Genomic DNA, 3255 nt, shown 5'->3' with positions numbered 1-3255 from the left:
ATGAAGCCCTTTTCTCTATGTTTTATTTATTCTGAGCATGCCGTTGATGAGTTAAATATGCATAATTGTTAGTATGGAATGTATATCATTTATGTTTCGGTCACTGTGAAATCGAAGCAATCTAAGCCCGCTCATGGAACTCTCGGTATGAGATCCTTCAGATTTTCATATGAAAAAATATAACACTTTATATATAATGCAAACCTGGAAATCAATTAAGCATGTTCAAAACTTTATAATAATATAACTCTTTATATCTATCTAAGTAATTACATGCTTCATGCTTTATTAATTTCGAAAAAAAAATATAACAATTATATTAATAAACAAATTAACCTATCATGCATAAACTATATATTATAACACTTGTAATATAAAAATGCATGAATATGTTTAACCTAAGGTGGGATTATATCTAAATGACATCCATAAAGCATTTAAATAGCTAATGAATCGGTTAATTGGCCCCTAGGATAAAATTAAAGCAAAAAAAGTTACATTAATTTTACTAATTTTATCCTAAATAGTCTTCACTGAACCGAACCAGAAGAGCTCAAACCGTGAACAAAAATGTCAAAACCAGGCCAAAACCGCTTAAACCGAGCTGAAAACCGCTTGAACCAGCCCAGAACTAGTCAAACTAGGTGCAAAAGTCAAAGAACCGGTTGAATCAGTATGAATCGCGTCCCAGACTGAGTCGAACCGGACGAACCAGGTCGAACCGTGCTCGCGACACCGACGGTAGAATGAACCGCGCCTACTGACGTCACGCTGACGTGATCTGTGATGTTGAAATCAGCAACCGAACCGAGCGAACCTCAAATCGGACCGTGCGAACTGTTGGGCTGACGTCAGCCCTTCCTTTTTCAGCGTCCGTCGCTGTTTTTCGATTTTTTCCCTTTTTTTTCTCGAATTGTAGCCACTGTATTCCTCCGTTTTTGGCCAAAATTGATCCCGATCTTCATCGATCTTCAACCTAATTCTAGACACGGACTTAGAGCCTCAATTTACATTAAAATACCCAAAATGCAGGGGCCCTTACATGATGAAATCACATAAAAACAAATGTAAATCTATGGCCAATTAAACCCAAACAGTTCACATCAAACTAAAAACATTCATAATGCATTTAATCCCACCTATAATCAATGCGAACCTGACTCTGATACTAATTGCATGGATTAAAGCCCTGCACAGCGAAAAAAATTAGATCTAACTCTAATTTAATATCAAACAAAGATAGCATTGGAAAATAAACCTAGGCTAAACATACATTTTCAACAAAAATAAAGAAAGAGGAAATTTCTTACCTTTAGACCTCTTGATCAAAACAACTCCTAAAAGATCTTCACTGGTATCCTCTGATGGGTTTTCTGAGGCGGGATAGTGAGATCCCCTTTTCTTCGTTTTGGGAGAAAAAAATTCATATTCAGAGAGAACTTAGTGCTAAGGAGAGGGTTTCTCTCTTTTTTTTAGTTAAAACCACACTTTTAGCGTGAGAGTCAGACAGAGAGGGAGAGAGAGAAAATCAGGGAGAAGACTCCCTCTCCCCATAAAAAACGTAACTCCCAACATGGGGAGTTATCTAAATTTTTTTATTTCTTTAACTTTATTTATTATTATAAAATAATCAAATCTAATTTTAATTTATTTTAATTAATTAAATAATAATAAATATATTTAATTTAAATAAATAAACTAAATCGAATATAATTTATTAAAAAAATAAATTAAAGTTATTAATTAATAATAATTAAATATCTCTTATATTTAATTAAATGGGTATTAGAATCATATTCTAATACATCCCTCTCACATAATCTATAGTTTAAATTCAATTAATTTAATCAAATCATATTTAATTAAATTAAGATAATTAATTCTCCAATTAATTAATCATTAAATTAAATATCATATATTTAATTTAACTTTATAATTGAATCACATTCAATTATCTTTCTCTCATATAATCTATAGTTTTAATGTGCATCTTATGCGCATTATTTTTAACCTATAGTTTTAATATGAAATTAATTCATATTCCATTTAATATTTGAAATCCTTCAAATATATAATTTTCCCATAAATAAATTTTTAAATCGAATTCAAAAATAAATTTATATCATAATGTTTAATTAAATTATAAACTTTATATTATAATGTATCAACATACTTTATATTATTTTCCCTTAGTTAATTTGAACAATTCAAATTACTTTAATTTCCTCAATACTCTTTCTTGAGCTACCATTTGGACCTAATGAACCTACAGATCAGAAGCTTCAACGATATGAAATTAATTGGCTAAACTCATTAACCGAGTTAATCAATATTCATTAACTGTGGGTACACTTCACTATAAACTCATAGTTGCACTATTCTCACTGTAAATATATTACTATGTCCAGGGATATAGACCAATAACAATAAGCTAGTCCTTCACGAGTGTTCGTAACACCTACTGGATTAAATTACCATTTTACCCCTGGGCTACTTCTACATTCTTAAGTACTAGTGCTCCTCTAATGAACAACTTGTTTGTGGTCCAACCAACAAACAGAAATCTCTCTCGAGCCAATGAGAGAATAGGGCCCTTTGTTCAAGACTCGGAAACACTACTTAAGAAAATATTCATCTACTTTCCTAAAGCAGGAAAGGAGTGAATTCCATCTTATGAAATTACATTCCCTGTTCACTCGATTTTGTCCCCAAAATGGTAGGCCTATTGAGTCGGCGAGCTAACCACTCTCACCCATACAAATCAATGGACAATCCCTCATGAACAGGAGTTCATAACTCACTCAAAATTGAGACTAAGTTGCCTAGGTCTTCCTAGTGAAATAGAAATGTAACTAGTCAACAGTGTTATAGCTAGGGATTATTATTTCGAGGTCCGGTCTCATGCAAACTCATTGCATAGGATACCCCCACTCACATGTCTCTTACACGAACACATTGAATCATTGTGTTTGTATCGAATACAAAATGGGTTATATTCAAAGTGTTACAGAATAAGGTACCCAACCTTATCCATATACTATAGACCCTTTAGATTGTATCTTGAACAATGATCCCCGTATGTCTCACATACAGCTCAAGACTCATACAACAACTCAGGATGTTAGTTTATTGGATTAGAGTTACTTAGGCATGAATAACATAATATAAACAATAACGCTTTATTGAAAAAAAACATCAATAATAATTTATTAATGAACAGTCAAAAATTATATTTACTATTTACGAGTTTTAGGA

At 32.0% G+C, this 3255-nt stretch overlaps 1 long non-coding RNA gene across 1 annotated transcript; it reads right to left on the bottom strand.

Annotated features, from left to right (window-relative positions):
- Nucleotides 1-284: 284 nt before the first annotated feature.
- LOC150035622 (uncharacterized) lies at nt 285-1585 on the bottom strand. Its single transcript, XR_016530197.1, has 2 exons — nt 1311-1585; nt 285-1189 (listed from the first exon to the last, which is right to left on the bottom strand). It is a non-coding gene; the product is annotated as an uncharacterized LOC150035622 (long non-coding RNA).
- Nucleotides 1586-3255: the final 1670 nt, after the last annotated feature.

Source organism: Benincasa hispida, chromosome 6 (genome assembly GCF_027475165.1).
Source record: "Benincasa hispida cultivar pf3 chromosome 6, pf3_genome.v1.1, whole genome shotgun sequence".
Lineage (NCBI taxonomy): Eukaryota > Viridiplantae > Streptophyta > Magnoliopsida > Cucurbitales > Cucurbitaceae > Benincasa > Benincasa hispida.
This window is presented reverse-complemented; position numbering and strand designations above follow the sequence as displayed.